This window comes from Mauremys reevesii, linkage group 1 (genome assembly GCF_016161935.1).
Source record: "Mauremys reevesii isolate NIE-2019 linkage group 1, ASM1616193v1, whole genome shotgun sequence".
NCBI lineage: Eukaryota > Metazoa > Chordata > Testudines > Geoemydidae > Mauremys > Mauremys reevesii.
Genome location: NC_052623.1, coordinates 95,133,499 through 95,156,737, shown reverse-complemented (window position 1 = coordinate 95,156,737; position 23,239 = coordinate 95,133,499). Strand labels below are relative to the sequence as shown.

Genomic DNA, 23,239 nt, shown 5'->3' with positions numbered 1-23,239 from the left:
AGGTCAAATTTAGCAGCATAACCTCAATTTAACTCTGCACCTGTCCACACGACGAAGCCCTTTTTTTTGACTTAAAGGGCTCTTAAAATCAATTTCGTTACTCCACCTCTGACGAGGGAATTAGTGCTGAAATCGGCCTTGCTGGGTCAAATTTGGGATAGTGTGGATGCAATTTGACACTATTGGCCTCTGGGAGCTATCCCAGAGTGCTCCATTGTGACCGCTCTGGACAGCACTCTCAACTCCGATGCACTGGCCAGGTAGTCAGGAAAAGTCCTGGGAACTTTTGAATTTCATTTCCTGTTTGGCCAGCATTGCGAGTTGATCAGCACAGGTGACCACGGAGTCCAAGAATCGCAAAAGAGCTCCAGCATGGACCGAATGGGAGGTACGGGATCTGATCGCTTTATGGGGAGATGAATCGATGCTAGCTGAACTCCGTGCCAGTAAATGAAATGCAAAAACATTTGAAAAAGTCTCCAAGGGCATGAAGGACAGAGGCTATAGCAGGGACTCGCGGCAGTGCCACGTGAAAATTAAGGAGCTCAAGCAAGCCTACCAAAAAAAATAGAGAGGCAAACGGCTGCTCTGGGTCACAGCCCCAAACATGCCACTTCTATGATGAGCTGCATGCCATTCTAGGGGGTGCAGCCGCCAGTACCCCAACCCTGTGCTTTGACTCTTTCAGTGGAGTAGGACGCAACACGGAAGTGGGTTTTGGAGACGAGTAAGATGATGATGAGGAGGTTGAAGATAGCTCACAGCAAGAAAGCAGAGCTACTGGAAAAGTCTGTTAACGTGTCTGAGGATGGAGCGGAAATCCTCCAGGGGCGTCTTCATAAAGCTCTCCTGGATGTACTCCCAAAGCCTTTGCAAAAGGTTTCTGGGGAGGGCAGCCTTATTCCGTCCTCCATGGTAGGACACTTTACCATGCCAGGCCAGTAGCACGTAGTCGGGAATCATTGCAGAACAAAGTATTGCAGTGTATGGTCCCGCTGTTTGCTGACATTCAAACAACATCCGTTCTTTATCTCTCTGTGTTATCCTCAGGAGAGTGATATCATTCATGGTCACCTGGTTGAAATAGGGTGGTTTTATTAAGCGAACATTTAGAGGTGCCCGTTCCCGCTGGTCTGTTTGCCTGTGGCTGAACAGAGATGTTCCCCACTGTTAGCCACACAGTGGGGGGAGGGGTGAAGCCATCAAAATGCGACCTTGAAACAAAAGCACATGTTCTACGTAATGTTAACAGCAAGGTTTACCGTGAGTGTACTCATTGTCCTATAAAATGTGTCTTTTTAACTACCACTCTCCCTTTTTTTCCTCCACCAGCTGCATATGTTTCTCCTTCCCAGAGGCTAGCGAAGATTATAAGGCGAAAAAAACGCACTTGGGATGAAATGTTCCCTGAGCTCATGCTGTCCTCCCACACTGACAGAGCACAGCAGAATGCACGGAGGCAGACAATGTCAGAGTGCAGGAAAGCGCAATTTGAACGCGAGGAGCGGTGGCGGGCTGAAGAGAGTAAGTGGTGGGTAGAAGATGATAGGTGGCTTCAGCTTGCTGACAGAAGGCAGGAGTCAATGCTCAGGCTGCTGGAGAATCAAACTCATATGCTCCAGCGTATGGCTGAGCTGCAGGAAAGGCAGCAAGAGCACAGACTGCTGCTACAGCCCCTGTGTAACTAACTGCCCTCCCCCGCAAGTTCCATAGCCTCCTCGCCCAGACACCCAAGAACGCGGTGAGGGGGCCTCCAGCCACCCAGCCACTCCACCCCAAAGGATTGCCCAAGCAACAGAAGGCTGGAATTCAATAAGTTTTAAAGTTTTAAAGTGCAGTGTGGCCTTCCCTCCTCCCCCACCCCACCCGGTGCTTCCCTCCTTCCCCACTCCTCCAGGGCTACCTTGGCAGTTATCCCTCTATTTGTGTGATGAATTAATAAATAATGCATGAATGTGAAGCAACAATGACTTTATTGCCTCTGCAAGCGGTGATCGAATGGGGGAGGGAAGGGTGGTTAGCTTACAGGGAAGTAGAATGACCCAAGAGGCGAGGGGGTTGTCAAGGAAAAACAAACAGAACGTTCACACTGTAGCCTGGCCAGTCATGAAACTTGTTTTCAAAGCTTCTCTGATGCGCACTGCACCCTCCTGTACTCTTCTAACCACCCTGGTATCTGGTTGCGCATAATCAGCAGCCAGGCAATTTGCCTCAACCCCCTACCCTGCCAGAAACATCTCCCCCTTACTCTGACAGATATTGTGGAGCACACAGCAAGCAGTAATAACAATGGGAATATTGGTTTTACTGAGGTCTATCCGAGTCAGTAAACTGCACCAGTGTGCTTTTAAATGTCCAAATGCACATTCTACCACCATTCTGCACTTGCTCAGCCTATAGTCGAACAACTCCTGACTACTGTCCAGGCTGCCTGTTTATGACTTCATGACCCATGGCATTAAGGGATAGGCTGGGTCCCCAGGGATAACTATAGGCATTTCAACATCCCTAACGTCTATTTTCTGGTCTGGGAAGAAAGTCCCTTCCTGCAGCTTTTGAAACAGACCAGAGTTCCTGAAGACGCGAGTGTCATGTACCTTTCCCAGCCATCCCACATTGATGTTGGTGAAACATCCCTGGTGATCCACTAGTGCTTGCAGAACCATTGAAAAGTACCCCTTTCAGTTTATGTACTCGCTGCCTTGGTGCTCCAGTGCCAAGATAGGGATATGGGTTCCATCTATCGCCCCACCACAGTTAGGGAATCCCATTGCAGCAAAACCATCCACTATGGCCTGCACATTTCCCAGAGTCACTACCCTTGATATCAGCAGCTCTTTGATTGAGTCGGCTACTTGGATCACAGCAGCACCCACAGTAGATTTGCCCACTCCAAATTGATGCCCGACTGACCAGTAGCTGTCTGGCATTGCAAGCTTCCACAGGGCTATCACCACTTGCTTCTCAACTGTGAGGGCTGCTCTCATCTTGGTATTCTGGTGCTTCAGGACAGGGGAAAGCAAGTCACAAACTTCCATAAAAGTGCCCTTACGCATGCAAATGTTTCACAGCCACTGGGAATCATCCCAGACCTGCAACACTATGTGGTCCCATCAGTCTGTGCTTGTTTCCCGGGCCCAGAATCAGTGTTCCATGGCACGAACCTGCCCCATTAACACCATGATGTGCACATTGCTGGGGCCCGTACTTTGTGATAAGTCTATGTCCATGTCTATGTCCTCATCACTGTCATCACCGCGCTGCCGTCGCCTCCTCGCCTGGTAGAAGCCACAGTCCAGGTCAATTCCTCCTATGTTTGATCAGGAGTTGGGAGATTTGGGGGGAACCTGGGCCTGCCCTCTACTCTGAGTTCCAGCCTAGGGCCCTGTGGACTGCAGCTGTCTATAGTGCCTCCTAGTACAGTTGTGCGACAGCTATAACTCCCTGGGCTAATTCCCCATGGCCTCCTCCCAACACCTTCTTTGTCATCACCACTGGACCTTCCTCCTGATGTCTGATAATGCTTGTACTTCTCAGTCCTCCAGCAGTATGTCTAGTCACTCTCAGCTTCTAGCACGCCTCTTGCTCCCAGTTCCTTGCACACACTTCCTCTCCTCTGGCTCCCTGGCTCCCTTTGGCCTGACTGGAGTGAGCCCTTTTATAGCATCAGAGGGGCCTTAATTAGAGTCAGGTGCTTAACAGCCTCACCTGACTCTTAGCAGGTTAACTGGAGTCAGGTGTTCTCATTAGCCTGGAGCAACCCCTGCTCTAGTCACTCAGGGAACAGAAAACTGCGGCCAGTATATCTGCCTTCTGCTACTCTGCTGTTCCCAACTGGCCTGGGTCTATCACACCATCTATCTTATACATCTTAGGCTGGCAGCAAACGCTGCAGTACGACTGCTAGCCATCATCATCTCCTGGGTGCTCATTGGAAGATGGTGCAGTATGACTGGGGAATGACCTGGCTGAGTCACTCCTATGTCTGCCCAGGCGCCCCTGACCAACCTCACCGAGGTCGGCTAAAAGAGCACCCGGGAATACGGCGACGACGGCTACCAGTCATAATGTACCGTCTTCTGCCAAAAGGCAATGAGATACTGCTGTGTAACAATGCAGTCACACGTCTGCCAGCACCCAGGAGATGTACGGTGACGGTGAACTGAGCGGGCTCCATGCTTGCCATGGTATGGCATCTGCACAGGTAACCCAGGAAAAAAGGCATGAAACGATTGTCTGCTGTTGCTTTCATGGAGGGGGGGCTGATGACATGTACCTAGAACCACCCGTGACACTGTTTTTGCCCCATCAGGCATTGGGATCTGAACCCAGAATCCCAATGGGCAGCAGAGACTGCGGGAACTGTGGGATAGCTACCCACAGCTACCCACAGTGCAATGCTCCAGAAGTCGATGCTAGCCTCAGTACTGTGGATGCAATCCGCCGAGTTAATGCACTTAGAGCGTTTTGTGTTGGGACACACACAATCGACTGTGTAAAAAATATTTCTAAAAAAACGACTTCTATAAATTCAACCTAATTTCGTAGTGTAGACATACCCAAAGTCTACAGCAGTGTAGTTTACTGGTGACTTAGAGTTTGTCTACACTATCACATTTGTAAGCAAAACATGTCGTTCAGGAGTGTGAAAAAACACAGCCCTGACTGACATAAGTTTCACCGACAAAAGCGCCGGTGTGGACAATGCTATGTCTGCGGAAGATGCTCTCCCACTGACATAGCTACTGCGGCTCAGTGGTGGTGCTTTAATTATGCCAGTGGGAGAGCTCTCTCCCGCCGGCATAGAGTAGCTACACAGGAGAACTGATAGGGGCACATTGCAGTAGTACAGCTCTGCCTGCGTTGGCAGGGTTCGAATTGCTGACCCATTGATAAGGGTGCTTCTCACTCTAGGCATCAAAGTTTACATTTTGGGCCTAAGTGTGAAACCTGCAGCTAGAAGCAAAAACATAGATTCCTTATCCCAGTTAACAATTTCAAACCAACAGTTGGTCACATTTTGCTCTGAACTAACCTCGTTTGTCCCAGTAACTCTAAGTAGTAAAAGAGCTGTTACAATTCTTTCGTAAGTAATATAAACAAATTACAATTAATTAAAGCCACCCCGAACCAGGGGTGGCTCTAGGTATTTTGCCGCCCCAAGCACAGCAGGCAAGCCGCCGAAGGCAGCCTGCCTACGGGAGGTCCCCAGTCCCGCAGATTCGGCAGCACGCCTGCGGGAGGTCTGCCGAAGCCACGGGACCAGCGGACCCGCCACAGGCATGCCACCGAAGGCCACCTGCCTGCCGCCCTCACGGCAACCAGCAGAGCGCCCCCCGTGGCTTGCTGCCCCAGGCACATGCTTGGCGTGCTGGTGCCTGGAGCTGCCCCTGCCCCGAATGCTTAATATTGAAGGGAATGTGTCTGAAAACTTGAAAGTATGGACTGCAAAGATTTGACAAATTTGTCTATCCTAGTAGACTCATTCAAAAATCAGATACCTCAGCAGTGCTACAATTTCCTAATTCCTTGCAGTGAAATCAGGGAGATAACAAGATAAAATTGATATGATAAATATCACTGACAAGTATCAGCAATTCTGCAGTAACATTTTTTGACACAGGGAAAATTTAATGGAAAGGAAATGGGTGATCAACTGCAGTGGAGTTAAATGTGAACAGCTTACAGACAGTTTAATTAGAGACAGAATTACTGGAGGAAATTAATTTGAAAAAGTAAGTGCAAAGCTACTTGGAGAACATGCTACCCCAAGAAGCTGATACTGGCACACCTAAAGCAGCAAGCATGGCACAGCTCAAAGGTTTGGAATGAGCTGACAGTATATGCAATGAAATCCAATGCAAAGCAGCAGACACAAACAAGTTAAACAAAGCGCAAAAGTCTGCATATATTGCAGTAATCTGTACTAGGCTTGGTAGCTGACATAGAAAAAGCAAGTGTCCAGCACAAATAGAACAAGCAAAACCTAATCATCTTGCAAACTATGTCATTCGAAGGGTGAAAAGTGCAGGGCACTACAGCCAGCAGAGTATATTGGCGTACATAAAAGGACAAACTAGAACAAGACAACGATGTAGATCACAGATCAATGTAAAATTCTTTGTTGGTGCTCTGACAGACAAAATAAAAAGGTGACAATCAAAGCATGGACCATGACTTATTTATCATTAATAACTCACATGTGTCATTTTTAAATAGACAGGAACAGAGTCTAGCATCACTTCAAAAGCTGCATTAAAAACTGTGATTGGTTTCCCTATTCAGATGGAAAACAGTGTGCTTTTGAGGATTATAAAATGAATCAGTACAGGAAAATTCATTGGCTTGTCAGTATAAAGCACAGTACAAGTATGTAGAGTTTGAGTCATGGGCCTGAATGTTCCTTCAAGTGCTAAGACTCATCACATATGTAAGAATGCAAAAAAAAAAGAAAAAGAAAAAAGACATCAGGGAGGGTGAGGTAATGTATCTGACATACTCAGTGAATATGGAGTTTTTTTTTCACAGACCAGGTTGTATAAAAAAAAAAATTGGAGATATACCTATCTCCTAGAACTGGAAGAGACCTTGAAAGGTCATTGAGTCCAGCCCCCTGCCTTCACTAGTAGGACCAAGTACTGATTTTTGCCCCAGATCCCTAAGTGGCCCTAAGGGATCTCACCATATTTATATAGAACCTAACAACCCTCCCATGGCGTATATATGCTAAGGAATGTATCCTGAAGACACAACCAGAGCAATCTGATGTAAGCTGTGCCCAGTCAGAGCTATAGATGATATTATTTCCAGAATACCTAAGGCAAAAAACAAATCAGTTCTAGATGTCAGTCAGGATTTTTAGAACAGTGAAAGGCTACATCAGGTGTTGCAACAAATATGAGGAAAAAAAATCAAGTTAAATAAAGCAAAGTTCCAAATTATGAAAAAGAAAATCACCTATGTGAAGCTCATCCTCCAGTGTAAGTTACCTTATGCCTTCCTCAAAAATTATACAAGTTGTTTATCTGATGGAGATACCAGCAGACAAAGCAGTACCTCAAAGATTCATGGGTATGAGTCTATTCATGTGGTACAATGCTTACAGTGAGTGTCTCTGATTTGTTCTTGCTCTAGGAAACATTAGAGAATTTATTTGGGCTGCTTGGGGATTTCTATACCTGGGTTTGTGTGCACAAATCAGGTAAATGTATGTGCAAGAGGCTAAAGACATACTGCCCTACCCAACTGCACATGCAGTTACCTGATTTGCATGCAGTTTATTGTAGTGTATATTTTACTGTACTGCTTTATATGAAAAAATAATGGACCTTAAATTTTGAGAATCTGGCCATAAATGAATAATGATGGGAAAGAAAGCCATACTGCATGTGGTTCAAGAAGGAAACACCGGTTGGGTAGAGGCAGGTATGTTTAATATAATATGTATAGAAAAAAACTTAGCATATTGAACATGCAAAGAGGTAGTGTGGTCTAGTAGATAGGGCACTAGTTTGGGAATCAGGAGATCCGGGTTCAGCCATTGTTCTCTTGTGGATATTAGGCAAGTCACTTCATCTTTCTGTGCATTCCTTTGTCTTCTATGTTCCAACTGGAAGCTCCTTAGGACAGGGACTGTATTTTACTTTGTGTATGAAGACTGCCTAGCACAATGGAGCCATAATTTGGTTGTGGCCTCTAGGTACTGCTATAATACAAAATTACAACAACACAGGCTTTCCAGATACATTTGTTAACACCTACACAATATATTCAGCAATATAAGGACACCTAAGGAACATGAATCTTTGGACACAGAACAGATATTCAATACTACAATACTATATGCTATTCCTTTAAGGAACTGAAGGAAGTATTCACACAGGCTTCTTCACCTATGCATGAGCATTTCATGTTGTCACTATACTAGTGCATGTGATCCTGGAATTATGAGGTTACATCAATTATACTGCCTCCAAAAGTGTAAAAATAAATCAAACCTAAATTGCAAAACTGAAGAGAGCCAAATTTGGTTTGCCAACAGATTTGACAGATATTTTGGTGAGAGGTTACTGAAAAAACTGAATGAAAAACTTGCCACAAAATATGAAATGCTCAAAATCTGAAAATTATTATTTCAGAATAGTTCATTTTGTGAAAAAAATCATATTAAAATGGGATGGGCTCATTTTCAGCAAAATTGTTTTTACTGCACACTTCCAGTTTGCAACCTTGAAAATCTTTGCAACCATTTCATCGTTTATGTTACATTTAATTTAAACCTTTTAGAAGCAAAGTGGACAAAGCATAATTATGAGAAGAATCAAATATTTTCTTTAATGTAACAGAACTGATTATTGCTAAAAAGCCTAATAAAATAAAAGTATTAACAAAAAAGAAAAAAATAATTGCTGGTGAATAATGCTCTAGCAGCACACCTTAGAGAAAATGAATTGGATTTCTCATAGTTTGTATTTAGTCAAGATTATAAAAGTAGTCTCACCAGTAGTTGTTGTACAGTATAGTGACATTTAAGATGACAAATCTCACATACACCACCAAAATAGATCTAGTGAAGGAAAAAATAACATTATTGTAATATCCATTATTTTTAATATGAACAACATTTTTAGTGCTTTTATAATGTATTAATTTTTCCACAATGGAAAAACATATTTTAAAGTTTTATGTTGGCAACCTTTGTTATTCATGCATTGATAGATTATGTAATATTAGATTTGTATTAAAGACTCATGTTTACATGAGAAGAAATAAGAACCCTATTCAGCAGAGATGTTCTTCATACTTTCAGCTTATTTAAGACATTTTGCCTCTCATGGAATCTTTTTAAACTTTTCTTTGTAGTCCTTCCAAAGACAGCCAAAAGAAGGAAAGAAGAAACATCATTTTAATCTTTCTTTCCATTGTTGTAGCATGCCTAGGAATTCACTGATATCATGCAACCAAGACACCTTCTGTGGAAGAAACTTTAAGGTGCTGATAATAATCGCCCTTAAATATTTGTATAGAACCACAGACAGGGCAGCTGGAATTTTTTTAAATTACTATATACAATTGTCTAGCTAATGACTTAAATAAAACAAAACCAGTCAGTTAAATAAACGTAACTACATACCACCAGTGCATTTCAAAAGCTCATTCAAATCTGAGAGATAGTATCTGTTCCAGTGGTTTTCCTCATTTTACATACAGGGAATTTTTCAAACTAGTGGAATCTTTCAAATCAGGAGAAACATCTTAAGTATGACCCCTGAAACAGGCAGCACATTATCATGTCCACAAAGAAAGAGCTTTGTCATAATTGACAATAGGTGTGGCTAAAGCATGAATCAGATATATAGCAATAGAGTGTTCTACATCGTGTGTGTCCATTACAGGTAAATAGGACCAGAGTGTCTAAATCCCTATGGTTAGAAACATGGTGGAGTCCATGAAGACACCTATATGTCTGGACTTTGGGACCAAATCTGATTTCTCTTATTCCGTCACGAGTTTGGTATTCTTGCATTCATCACCACTGACAATCAAACCTTTTTACCAAAATAAGCCAGGCAGTTTGGGAGCGAAGCCAGTGCAACAATGTAAATCCTACATTCTGTGGGGTTTTTTAAATGAATGTTTTAGATACCTTTTAAATATGTTTTATTATTTTATTTTTTTAGAATAAATAAAAATCACACTTGCATAGGCTTGCACCCTGCCACTTATTCAAAATTACAAACAAAAGGCAATACAATATAGTCAGCTCTTCCATTCAACCAATTAACAGCATATAAAAATATGTTAGTTCTATTTTTATATACTTCAGTCATGAGTTGTTTTTGGAAACAAACTGTTACAGAATCTTCCTCCTTTTAGGCCCCAGACAGGTGCAGTTTGGGGAAAATATCCATTATTTGAAGAGGGGAGAAGGAAACATTTATGGGGATGTTAACTTAAATGCCAAAAACAACAGTTTGTCTGTTTGAAGCTTCTCATAAAATTATAATATTCTCTTAAGATTAGAGATTAATAGCAGAGACCAGGTGATGGTCACATGGTCTTGCAATTTATCACACGGATATATCTACCCCAAAAAATAATTCTTCTAGATGCATACTAACTATCTGTATTAAAACCAAAAACATGGGAGAAAAATGTGTATCAATTCATCCTATCAGGTTTATATGGGGCTTGTGAAAGTCAGATTTGAGAAATTTTAAATAAAGTTTACAATGTTTAAAGATGCATTTGATTTCTTTCCATTTCGTCTCTGTATTATACATTTGCAACATCATGCACTGCTGCCAGAATACATTTTTAATAGAGGAAATGCTCTGAAATAAAATTGCTGGTACAAACAGACTATGAGCTGTGTATCTAATTTTTCTCCATAGTCTTCATGGCTTCATACAGTAATATACTTCCAAACACTTTATATGCAAACAACCTTTTTGAAATAAAGATCATCATGAGGCAAGGTATGAAAAACATATAAGTGGACGTTTGCTTGGAATAGTTGCTCTGCTTTTTCTCTAGACACAACAATGCAAGGTAACACAAATCCTATATAGAGAGTTGTTTGCAGAATCAGGGCCTTTGTCCCTTTAGTTTTCTAAGTTTCTAAACCAAGGAAGAGTTAAAGTTACTGGAGAGATAATTCTGGTACTTGTCCTTAGAGCTCTGTCTTAACCCTATTAAAGTACATCTACAGTGAAAGTAAAATATGTATCTAATCTATGTTATGTTAAACTGCACAGAAGGAAAAATACCAGACCTGAGAATCTGTTTTTTTGTTGTGTGTATCTGGTCAAAGGCACTAACGGGAGTTATACACAATTATCAGGAGGTATCTATGTCCCCTAGAGTCTTGTGTGGCAGTCCTTTGGCTCTACCGTCCAACAAAAAAATATATTTTACATCCACAATACTTATTTTTATCCTGCAGTGGGAGAATAGGATCCTGTTATATCTCTCCATATCTAACCAGCCTACCATGGTTTTCCATTTAATTGCACTGAGCCAGATTTTCAATTAAGTTAGAGCTCTTATGTTCCACTCAGGTCTAGACCCTACACCTGTGTTACACACTTAAAGCTGCTTTCAGACATTTCTAAGTGGTAGGAAGTTACGGCCAGCTGCTCCCTGATGCCCACACTCTCTTCTGTGCTGAGCATAAATATGGCCAAATGATTTAAGTGCATCAGAACAACAAAATAAACAGCTTGGCACAGACAGACAGTGTCTTTAACTATAAGCAAAAGAACCCCTCTTTGGTCAGTTTCCAGTCAACTCCACCTGCAACTACTTGTAACTGAGATGTCATTCTTAGCTCTTTATCTCAGAATGCTCCAGTCCTTAATAGTGCACTACCCCACCCACACCTCACATCATAGGAAATGTAAAAATACACTTATCTGTCTCACATAAATAAGCATTAAACCTCATCTTCCTGATGTCCACTCATCATTCATCTGACATGTACCCAAAAATTACTTCTCTTGAGCATGGATCTGGCTTATTTCAGGTAGCCTATGAAAATGTCAGCCTCCACAACTTCATCACACCCATCAAGTTCCTCTTGTAGAACTTTACATATCATCCAGGACCTGTATATGGGAAGGAAGCAGGCCAGGACATAAGAACATAAGAACAGTCAGACTGGGTCAGACCAAAGGTCTATCTAACCCAGTATCCTGTTTTCTGACAGTGGCCAATGCCAAGTGCCAGGACGGAGTACATGCAGTCATACTCTCCCACTCCAGCAACCAGCTTTGTTTATTGCAGCAAAAAGCTAAGGAAACATGTAGGTGTAAGAACTTTTTGTGGTACCCCCTCTGTGTTATGAAATCCTTTCGGGTGGATTCAAGGAATGGTGGCAAGCAGAGGACACCCTGGCAGTACAACTTCAATGGCTCCACACTGCCAGGGAGTAGGAGGGGGTTGAGAGGGCCACAGAATCTGTGGAAGCACAGGGCTCATGCAGACAGTTCTGTTTTCTGGTGTTTGTTTGAAGCCTACCTGGGCTGGATGGCTTCATTGCAACTATTTAACCACCTAGGAACCTTTCACTAAATATTTGGATGAAGAACCAAAATAGGAAAACATCAACAGTAATATGGCAAACCTTTACTATACTAATTATTAGAATATTTGAACCATCTTTTTTATTTATTATAATTGTTTTACAAATATAAGAAGTATACCAAAACACAATATTCATCATAATACACAATGTAAGTAAATAGGGTTAAGATAAAGGGAGGGGAGGCGAAGTGGGTCTGCATTAATCACAGACCTCTAAAAATCAGCCCAAATTGCTTTGAATATTTTGAGCATTACCCTTCAGTGAGAATGCCAGTTGTTCATTAGTTGTGAGGTCAGCCATATACCTGAGCCAGTCATCAATATTTGCTGGAGATTGACATTTTCATTTTTGCAGGTTTAATTTTTAGTGACCAAATCTGTATGTTGAAAGCACGCTGTCTTGTTACAAGGTAATCTCCAAGTATCAGAAATATGTCCAAGTACAAAACATAAAGGTGAAATCTCCAATTTAGCATCTGATATCAAATTCTTCCTTTGACCTACCTCATACTAGCAAGTCTCAATATGGGACACTCCCAGAAAATATGATCTAGCGTAGAACTAAAGGATTTACATTTCCAACAGTGGCCAGCATTTATGAGGATCTGTACCATTAGCCAGGGTGGGGTCAAATATATTCGAAAAACGTGTCATTGGGTGAATAAGTTGTAGTCTCAGCTCTATAGTTGCTTTTTTAACATTAGATAGAATTGTATTCCATTGGGTCAGAGGTAGTTGTGTATCCAAAACACTATTAAGAACATGAGAACAGCCAGTATCCTGTCCTCTGACAGTGGCCAATGGTAGGTGCCCCAAAGAGAATGAACAGACAGGTTATCATCAGGTGATCCACGCCCTGTCACCCAATCCCAGATTCTGGCAAACAGAGGCTAGGGACACCATTTCTGCCCATTCTGGCTAATAGCTGGCTATTCCAATCAACTCTCAAATTTTGAATCTTTGGCATAGCTTTTTTGACAAGAAAATCTTAAAAAGATTAAATCCTGGCCAGCTAAATCCAGGAAGTTTCCTCCAAAATAATAAATGTTCTGGAAGTTTTGGAGCTCCCAATGCATCCAGTCCAAATACATTTGTGAGTAAATGCTGCATTTGGAGAGATGTCCATACTCTGAAGGAAGATAAGCCAAATTGTTGCTGTAAGATCTACAAATGGCTTAAATTTATTATAGTCAATTAGCTGTGACAGTCATAATTCCTCTCTCCATCCAATCTCTCCACATCAAGGTTTTGCCACTAATTTTAAGGATACAATTGCTCTAGGACTGCTTTTAAATGGAAGAATGGATGGAAGCAGACTTTCTAGCCAAATTTGACTAAACTTACCCTCACAACTATTTTTATGGAAGCTCTGGAGCCATCCATAATAATTTGATCCTACAGGGCCTGAAAGTAGGAGAGAGAATACCAATTCTCATTCAGTCTGAACCCAAAGTGGAGTCCATGTACTCATCTCTAACAGCTACAAAGATGTCTGTCTTAACAAAAAGAAGATATGATCAATTTTCATATTCAGAAAACAAAATCCTCCAGTGATATGGAGAGCTGAAATTTGTTCAAACTCAGACTACGTATCTTATCTGCACCCCAAAGGAGCAGTCTGAAAAATATATTGACTTTCTTAAAATAAGTTTGAGAAATAGAAGTGAGGATATCCCTCAGTACATACAAAATTCTGTGAAGGACACTCATTTTTTAGTATATTAATTTTACCCCACAAACCGAGGTTAACAACCTCCATCTCCCCAAATCGTTAGCCACTTTGGCAATACTGGGTCTATATTTATTGTAGGGATGTCCTGAATGTTATTGGGAATCAGTATCCATAAATATTTCATATAACAGGATTGCCATTGAAATTCTTAATTTGACAAAAGGCCCCTGGGGGCATATTTGTTAATGCCTAGGATTTCTGATTCACCTCAATTAATTTTGTATCCTGAGAGGTGCCAAAACTTATTAATACTTTTGAAAAGGTTAGGTATAGTCACCTCAATCTTAGATATAAATACAAGAGCATCATCCTCTTTATGCTACTTTTTGTGCATAATTTTGTGATCTGTTCGGCCCTCCCTGATACCGAGAATATGTTTGTCATAAACAGTTAGTTAAGGGTTAAGGTTTTTGTCTACCTGTAAAGGGTTACAAGCAGTACCTGTGGACACCTGACCAGAGGACCAATGAGGGACAAGATATTTTCAAATCCCTGTGGAGGGAAGTTTTTTTTTCCTGTTCTTTGTTTTCTTGGAGAGTCTCTCTTGGGAATTAAGAGAGTCCAGACATCTTAATCAAGTCCTCCCAGGTTTCTGCAATAAATTCTTCTATTCAAGCTAGTGAGTATTAGCAAGGAACTAGTATTCTTATACTTTTATTTCTGTATTTGCAATTCTGTGTTTTGCTATAGAATTTCTTTAATTCTGTACTGTTATTGCTTTTACTGAGAAAGAAAGGAGGGGGAATTCTCTCCAGAGATTGATAAGTTTAGACCTGTATATTGTTCCATCTTGGTTACAGAGACAGTGACTTTCTTTTTTATTCTTTAATAAATTCTTTTCTAGTAAGGACTTGGTTGGTCTTTCCTTGGGTGGATTCTCCGGGAAAGGGGAGGAGGGAGGTATCCCTCTGTAATTGGATTCCGGTATCTCTCCTAAGAAAAGGGAGGGGGAAGGAAGCAGGGGGGAATGGTTTATTTCTCCTGGGTGTAAGAACTCCATGGATTTGGGGCTCTTGGGATCCCCAAGGATTTTGGGGAAGGACTGTGTCCCAATCCACGTACCTGATTGGGTGGTGGCAGCTTTTACCAGATCTAAACTAGGATTTTCGTTTAGAGGGAAACCAAGGAAGGTCCCCATTTTGGAACCCAACAGCTCTAAGTGGGGGTGAGACCTATGACAATGTTGATTTGCTCAGATGGCATATGCATGTCTATCTGTAGGTATGTAGTACCAGACAAGTATTAGTGTTCCTATGTGGAGATGCAAAAGATTTATCAAGGGTTGGGTCTGGAATATTGTTAAAGTATCCAGCTATAGTAATATGATGGACCACATCATTTATGCTCATAAAAAATAATGAAACAAAAAATGGCATCATCTTGGCTTGGTCCATAAAGATTGGCAAAGATGATTATAGAATTGCCAATTTCAGTCTTGAGGACATTAAATCTGCCCTCACTTTCAAAAACTGTGCTCAAAATATTAATATTGTTTTTAGGTGTTAGCATAGCAACATCCCTTGCTTTAGAATTAAAGCAACTAGAAACTGAGAGGCCTGCTCAATCTCTATACAAGTTTATAAGCTTGAAGTTCTGTCAGATGTGTCTTGTGGAGCATGAAAATGTTAACATTCTCTTTAGCACTGAGTATATATATATTGTCTTTTAATAGGGCTATTAAAACCCTTTATATTCTAGGAGACACATTTAATTATCAGAGCCATCATTGTTAAGATATACTGGATAAAATATAAAGTTGCTTTGTGAATAAATCTGAAGTAAATTTTCCTGAACAGGATACAGTTCTTGTATATATCATCAGAAAAAAAAATAGGCAGCTATTTATGTGACCATCGTTTATTAGCACAGTAGTGTCTAGGAAATGGACCGCTTGTGTGGATTGGTCTAGGCTGAGGTTGATGGTGGGATGGAAATTGTTAAAATCTCGGTGGAATTCCTCGAGGGCTTCTTTTCCATGAGTTCAGCTGATCGCAGCTCCTACTGGCAGTTCACTGTTCCAGCGCAATGGTAGAGTAGGGGTGTTAGGGAACGAGAGTTAAGGAAGTTGTCAAGATCCCTATATTAGTAGATACAATCAAAAAAGAAGAATCTGTTTAAACAGTCAAACAAAAAAATAAAAATAAAAATAAAAAAAAACCCACATCACACGCAGGGGCTGCCAGATTAAGTGACTTGAAGATCTTCATATTGTCCCAAACACTACAATGACAGAAATAGTTGTGGGTGAGGACAATAGACTCTTGAAACCATAAGCAAGCATCATATAATAAAGCAATTATATATAGGTAGATGGGATAGATATAGATAGTTCTAGATAAAATTACTAATCAAATGATTGATTTTACATTGATGCTCCTTTCCTATGAATTAAGGCAGTAGGATGCAAATTGGTAACAACCCTTCCACCCTAATGAGAGAGAGAAAAAAAGAAAAGGAACTAACATATAAATATCAACCAGTGCCCATCAACTCGTTTAAAGGAGACATATCAGATCTCAGAGGACACCACATAAATTCCATACTATTCGATCATGCCATGGATGTCTCCTATTGCAAGGGAGGAGTTTGCAGATTTTTTAGATGTTTTTCTGACTCCCAAGATGATCAGAAAGACGCTATCTTCTTCGCATTCTTAATATGGAGCATTGCTGGCTATTTAAATAAACTACTTCAAGTCCATCCTCTCAGACAATTGTTTTACTTGGTTAAAATCTGCCTTAGTTGCAACCATCATGGACATAATCTTGAAAGAGTAGTGTTTTAATCAGTCATTCTCTCTAAAATAGCTCTTAAAAAACAACAACAAAAAAACCCCCACAATCTGTATTTCTGCCACTTAAACTTCTTAATGGTAAACTTCAGGAACTTCACAATCAATGCTGACCTCCTGGAGCTGGCTTGCGGCTCCAGTGTTGCCAATCTATTTCAAAACAAATCTCCCAGCAGATCCAACAACTGAATTAGCAGTGTAGGGATAAATCCACGCAGTTTACCATTCTCTCATCTCTCAGGGACACCCATAATTCTCATAGATAGACTCATAGACTTCAAGGCCAGAAGGAACCATCATGATGATCTAGTCTGACCTCCTGCACATCATAGGCCACAGATCCTCACCCACCCTCTCCTGCAATAGATCCATAACCTCTGGCTGAGTAACTGAAGTCCTCAAATCAGGATTTAAAGACTTCAAGTTACAGAGCATTCACCATTTCCTCTAGTTTAAACAAGCAATTCTGATATTACATTGTTGAGAGTGGCCTTCTAGATCAATTAGCTTGGTCTCAGTAGTTTTTAGATCATTCTAGTTCTTTATAACCTAACATATATTCTCTTTGAGATCATTTTCCACTTCAGAAATTCTGGGTTCTGCTTCACCCATCTGTCTGGATAGAGCTTTTAGTACATTTTGAATCTCAGTCATGGTCGTCTGCAGGGTGGACACTGTATATTTAATGTCAAAAGTATTTGCAGCCACCAGTTGTAGTACAGCCATCAGATGCATTCCATCAAGTTCAGGCACCATGTTGTTTGTTTGTTCCTCTAGGGTTTTTTGTGCTTTCAGATTCAGAGAGGAAAATGCAAAACTAGAGAGAATCTTGAGGGTTTCAGTAGTCGGGCACAATATTTCTCAGGTTTGGATGGTGGGCTTTAGAGGATGATGTTTGGGGATTCCCTGTGTGTCATTTCAGAACTCAAGCAACCTGCATCTATCATTGTCTTATCACCCTCTAGTTTCGTCTACAACCATCTTTAATAATGCTTATAATCTGCGCTTTAACCACACATTTTATTTTTAAGATGTCAGAGTAGAGTTAAAACTTGCATGGCTGATATATACATATAAAAATATTCAGGACAAAAAGCACTTAGGTACATGCTTATGTCCATTCCAATTCAGGAAAAAGTTAAGCATATGCTTAAGTGTTAAGCACATATCTAGTGATCAGTCAGCAAATACAGAAAATTAAAGTATATGAAGAGAAAAGTAAAACTTTCAGCTCTTATTTTTTATCTCTCTGCATCTCAAAATAGCTTCAGGAAAGTTATTAAGATATACATGCCAAATGGCATGCTGATTAAGCAGAAAGTCATTCAAACTGAATGTGAATTAAAACTTAACAGAGCTGAATTAAGCAGGCTCTTTTATATAAGGTTAAAATAAATCTTTATAAATGAGTAAGACTTTTATTCAATATTTTCATTACAGGTTTATTCTATCTCATGCAGCATGTTTTATTGCCTTATCTGAGAAATATATTATTTGGCTTTGGTTCATTATCTACATCCCGATTAATTCCCTTTTTTTGCTTCATTTATCCTTTTTCTTGTTGACTTCTGTCTCAGCACATTATCTCCTGCATGGAGTACAGGTGCACAGAGAGAAAAGCTCACTCTTGGTTACTAATGAAACCCTAAGGATCAGGTGGCTGGGATTCTATAAAAAAAAGCAGATAGCCCCTTCCCTGTCAGGCAAAGCACATCACTTCCACTGCATAATCAGCTTCCATAGGCCAAGGGTCTAGGATCCTTAGTCTGTTTTGATGTTAAGCCTCAGTTGGCTGAATAATGTGCTATATCTATGCCACTGGCACCCAATCATTTTTAAATTAAGCTGCTTCTATCTTATATGCTTACAGATGTTCTTGTGTATGATAATTTAATATAGGATGACATGCTGTAATTATGCATTATTGAAACACATGATATACCACTAACATCTGAGATAAATAAAAAACACTTGGGAAATTGTATTTTTAGATATGAGTGAACTATATTAATTAAGTTAAATGAAGTTTATGATTTCTTAATAACAGTCTGTCTGAATCAAGTTGTTTTGTCAGAATTTTGATTTGTAGTAAATTAGCATTATATTTGCTATGCGTGACCTAGTGATCAATAAAAAAAGATGTTTTGACATTATGATGATACATTTATCTTACTAGAAATAGTTATTTAGCTATGGAGATACAAAATAGTATTCTCTTATCTGCTGACACTGGATCAGTGTGACTGTGTTTGTGTACCTCACCACCATAAAGGTTAGTAAGAAGCTAAGGTATTTCTTTCTTTTCAAAGCAAAGTATTGGCCCATGCCAAAGAGAATATACACCTGTCAGTCTCAGGGCCCTGATTCAACAGTCTAACCCTATTAAAAATGACTTAATCAATGCTTAAGAACCTTTAACATCAAGTTAAAATTAAAAATGTGTGTAAATTCTTTGTTCAACTTGTACTTACAAAAGTAGACCTTCAAAAGAAAGATTTGAACCATGGACGTTCACCTTGTCTCCTGGGAAGTAGACACTCTGCCTGTACCATGGGCTGAGGAAACTAAACAGCACTGAACAGCATGGAGTGTAAAAGACTCAAAACTTAGGCTGCTCAAGGTCATAAGACTCTGAGTATTCCAGGAACATTTGTGGGTTAACCCTTCCAGCTGAGTTGAAATTATTAAAACCTGTAGTTATGATGTGCCTTGCTGCTCAATCTCTAAAATCAACTTAATCCCGCTGAGCTTGCTGTAGCCACCAACAGTCTGATTGAAACCCTTGGATTCATGCATGGAGGTTTTCTGTGAACAACTCTTCCCTGTCTATGCATAAGTGTGACACTCTGAGTAAGCCTCCTTGACCTGAAGATCTCTGTGTTAGCTCAATAGCTTGTCTCTCTCACCCACTGAAGTTTGTCCAATAACAGATATTACCGCTCCCATAAGGGGGTCAGTTGCCTGTGCAGTTGAATCCTACTAGACAGAGATGTCAGCGAAGGATAAGGTGGATAGTGGAAAGGCAGGAACAGAGCCGGGGGAGATCGGCGCACATGTGCACGTGCACACACACTGTATTGGGAACTGGTTAAAAATGGCAGGTTATCACTTTAAAAGTGAGGGATTTTCTGGTCCAGCAGGCTAAGCTACTCTGGGGGAAGTCATGTGATCTGGGTTGTCTGAGTCAGTCAGCAGATAGCTATTCAGGAAATAGCCAGTTTAAAGCAAGGAGGGGTGAACTGTGACTCACTGTCTTAGAGAGAAGCCTCTTATGGTGGTTCTTGTGTGTTATCATTCTGAAGTCTCAAAAATAGGTTAGTTGTATGTTGCAGCCATCCTGCAAGAGTACTTATGTTTTTGTATCTAATGTCTGTGTGTATGGTGTGAACACGACACATCCCACACCAAAAACCGTGCAAGGTATCCATCAAAAACTTACCCCACTTTGAATCTACATTGACATTCTCTGCACTGTGGTCCTGTGCAGTTTACTACACTGCAAAACCCAGTGTAGTAAACATCAATGTAAGCATAAAAAATAGTAAACACTAAACAGCAATGGTCTTTGATTCAAATCTACTCTTAAGGGGGTTCCCAGGGAAGTGCTTCAAGATAGTTGGACGATGCCCTGGGGAGCCCCTCAATGGCACCAAGAGGCACCTAAGTGGGTTGTCCTTGCCAACAGCAGATCCATACCTCTCAGACATCCTCTATTTCTAGAAATACCAAATTTAATACCAAAGTTACATAACTGTCCCAAAACAGGGTGTCTCTTTACTTGTATTGTTGAAAATCATTTACATTGGAAATTCAGAATCATGAAGGTGAGGTTGCCAAAACTCCATGACACTTAAGGAATGACTCCCACAACATTTTAAGCTTCCTACGTAGATGATTATTTTGTCTCCTTCATTTTGTGTCTTTCACACATGGCATTTCACATTTGTGCTGTGGCAGATAGAGAAGTACAAGTTGAAAACCTGGGATCAAAATCTGGAGGCCAAACCTCCTGCCGGGTCCCTTTGCAGTTTTCTATTTTCCAAGAATCCCTCTTGAATAGATTGATTTCAGTTTTTATAGTTTCCAGATATTTTCCTGCAATGAACGTAGGATAATCCTTAGGAAGTATAATAGCTGCAAACAATGTTGACCACATGCATGGTTGAGTTTTTGGAGTATAAATGGTATTTTTTATATTTTGGGGATTTTTTTTTCTTTTTTTGTTTCTAATTGTCATCTATTGAAATGCTGTAAAGATACAGTAGGAGAATGGTGCTTCAATTACTAGAAGCTGTGTAGTCTCATGTGCTTCAGCATTACCACTATCTGGCAATATTAAATACAAAAGAAAAAGCTAAAGAATATTTATGTTCTATCTGAGACTGATCAGTCAGATGAGGTAAATAATGCTATGCTTAACTCACAGTTTGGTACGGAAATAAATATTTCAGAAGGCACAGCTCTTTGTGACTTTTTCCTTAACCCCTAAAATAAAATATTATCAGAAAAATATATTGAAACTAAGAAGAAGAGGGGCATGTGCTCTTTCTTCATAGAAGAAAATAAATGTATGTTACATTTCATTATTCACACAATACCTTTAAACACATATACACTTACTGGTCAGATACACCATGCCTGTATCTCACACACTTGGGGTGGAATCTTGGCCCCATTGAGGTAAGTGGCAAAACTCCCATTGTTTCAGAGTTTAAGACAAGAAGGAATCATTAGATCATGTAGTCTGACCACCTATATATCACAGGCCATCCTGTTTTCCACTGCATCAGGATTTCACCTTTGTATGCTACAGGATATTTTTCTCTATACAGTCGGTGCCCTCTATACCCTTCTATGTTATATTCACAGTTTTAGGGTAAATTCTGTCCCTTCCTCCATGACTTGGAAGAGCCCTGACTGCAGATGACAGAACCCTGCACATGCATACCATGACACTGTGCTTAGAGGAGGGACTCTAGATTTTCGGGCTTGAGCAGGGTCTTCCTGCATTTTAGTTTCCCATATAAGAAGAGATGGGGACAGGGTCAGGGGCTATAGATCTAATAATGAACATTCATTAGCCATAGGAGAGGATTGTTGGAACTGCCGTCAGGTTGCAGAGTCTGGATCAACTGTAGGGAAGGAATCTCTTCCCACCCCGTCCAAGCTCCATGGAATATCCCAGACATTGCCCAGTTATTTGTTCTTTGCATTAGGATTCTAATTTGTTCCCTAGTGCACAAGGTTAATGAATTTATCGTCTCTGAAACTGAAACCTCTTATATATCTCAAGCTAAAATTACACACTCATGAAATGTCCTTGAAAAAAAAAAATAAAGAAAAGAAACAGAATAAAATCTTCAGTTATCCATACCATCCATTTTCAACCCACTTCACAGAAAAGAACTCTTTAACACTGTTTCTTTTAATCATGCTAAAGACATAAGCTTCAGCCTCACCAAGCTTGGCAATAGCAGGCTAGTAAAATGCTAACTGATCCTTCAGCCAAGATAAAATACAAATGCCTGTAAAAGCATACATCAAAAGGAGAGGAAATTCAAAACATGCATAAATATATACATAGAGAGAGCTCTGCAGATTCAAAAACTATGTAGGACATGTGCAAACTAATGCCCTGATCCTGCAAAGACATTTATGTGCTTAATGTCAACTTGTTGAGATTAATCATGTATTTCAAGTTGTATGTGCACAGGTCTTTTCAGGATGATGGCCTTAATATAACGTGATAATGTGTCTTAATACGTAACACTAGTATCACAAATACACATAATATAGGTTTCAGAGTAGCAGCCGTGTTAGTCTGTATCTGCAAAAAGAACAGGAGTACTTGTGGTACCTTAGAGACTAACAAATTTATTTCAGCATAAGCTTTTGTGGGCTACATCTCAATTCTTCGGATGCATAGAATGGAACACACAGACAGAAGATATTTATACATACAGAGAACATGAAAAGGTGGAAGTATGCATACCAACTGTAAGAGTCCAATCAATTGAGATGAGCTATCATCAGCAGGAGAAAAAACATAGGGAAATACATTCAATGGTTGAATCATTACACTAATTGAATCTATTTCTCTATGTTAAGTTCTCCTCACACCTTCTATAGGTCAACTCGATTATCACTTCAAAGGTTTTTTTTTCTCCGGCTGATGATAGCTCATCTCAATTGATTGGACTCTTACAGTTGGTATGCGTACTTCCACCTTTTCATGTTCTCTGTATGTATAAATATCTTCTGTCTATGTGTTCCACTCTATGCATCTGAAGAAGTGAGCTGTAGCCTTATGATGAAATAAATTTGTTAGTCTCTAAGGTGCCACAAGTACTCCTGTTCTTTTTACACATAATTAGATAGATAGATAGATAGATAGATAGATAGATAGATAGATAGATAGATAGATAGATAGATAGATAGATAGATAGATTTGCGCCGCGGAGATGCTGTGTTCTACTGGATTATGCATGGCACTAGGAGACACACAAACTAGGTTCTCACACTAACCTGCTCTTTGATTTGGGGTAATTCACCACTCTGTATCTTAACTTTCATCACTCTGAATCTTTTGGGAAAGCAGAAGTAATAACATTAATCTATGTCATAGGAATTTT

General features: G+C 40.3%; 1 long non-coding RNA gene across 1 annotated transcript; it reads right to left on the bottom strand.

The window, feature by feature from the left end:
- Positions 1-7,410: 7,410 nt before the first annotated feature.
- Positions 7,411-11,598, bottom strand: LOC120396455. Its single transcript, XR_005593155.1, has 3 exons — positions 11,424-11,598; positions 8,501-8,566; positions 7,411-7,705 (listed from the first exon to the last, which is right to left on the bottom strand). It is a non-coding gene; the product is annotated as an uncharacterized LOC120396455 (long non-coding RNA).
- Positions 11,599-23,239: the final 11,641 nt, after the last annotated feature.